We start from the raw sequence: 1,302 nt of genomic DNA on the forward strand, positions 1-1,302 counted from the left end.
ATGAATTCAAAATATATTTCACTGGGTAAATCATCTGTCAAATTTCTCTCCAAAATGTAAAGGAGCAATGATTTCAATCTAAAGACCAAGCTACATCTGATTCAATAGTGATATTTGCAATTACTAGTGTTGCAATCAACTCAAAGACACATAACGACAATAACAACAATTATGCATCTGAAAGCTGGACAAAAGAAGAATCAATGCCTTTGTGTGTGAATGTTGGAGAAGAGTACTGAATACTCCATGGACTCACTGAAAAAACAAATAAGTCTCAGATAAAGTGTAACCAGGGTATTTCCTGGAGGCCAGGATGGTGAAGCTTCCTCTCACATATTTTGGGTATGTTGCTAGGAGTGGCTGGTCCTTGGAAAAGTCACTATCAACATTGTGACTGTAGCAATGGTCTCAAGTGTGTTGGAGATGGCAAGGCCAACTCAGGATAGGGGAGGTTTCAGATCCCTTGTTCATAGGGTTGCTATGAATCACAGTCAGCTCAATGACACATAACAACAGCAAAAACAAAATTTTCAAAGTATTTCTTAATTGTAAATGGAGTGGGAGTTCTGGTGGCCTAGTGGCAAAAAGCTGTGCTGCAATTCTGAAGGCATGCAGTTCGAGGCCACCAGCTGTTCCACAGGAGGATGGACAATCTTCTCCCGTGAGATTAACTGCCTCTGAAAACCGCCAGAGGCTCAGTATGAGTAGGTTCTGACTCGATGGTACACAACAACAACAATGATATTTATCATTTTTTCACGTACTTGTTATTGCATTTCTTCCTTGGTGAAATATCTATTCATTTGCTCAGTTAAAAAAATCTTTTTCTTTTTTTATAATTTTATTATTGTTACTAGATGTCATTGAGTCAACTATGACTCATAGCAACACTGTGAACAACTGATCTGAATCATGCCTTATCGTGTACCATCCTTATCATCTCTGATACACTTGACCCATTGTTATATTCACTGTGTGAATCTATCTCTTTGAGTTCTTCATCTCTTTTGTTAGTTTTCACCTTTTCAAACATGATGTCCTTCTTCAAGGGTTGGCCTCTACTAAAAACATGCCCAAAGCATGGGAAATGGAGTTTCACTATCCTTGCTTTCAAGGAACACTCTACAAATCTAAACCAGAGTGAGATATCATTTCACTTACTAAGATGGCTTTGATGAAAAGAAACAAAAGCTCAGAACAATAGATTTTGATGCTACAACAATGAATGAATGGAAATCCAAAGCCTCTGTAAATTTTCACTGAAATTAATAACAAATTTAAATTTAAAAAAAAGAATTAAGT

Source organism: Elephantulus edwardii, unplaced genomic scaffold (genome assembly GCF_000299155.1).
Source record: "Elephantulus edwardii isolate Elephantulus edwardi_28Jun2011 unplaced genomic scaffold, EleEdw1.0 scaffold00110, whole genome shotgun sequence".
Lineage (NCBI taxonomy): Eukaryota > Metazoa > Chordata > Mammalia > Macroscelidea > Macroscelididae > Elephantulus > Elephantulus edwardii.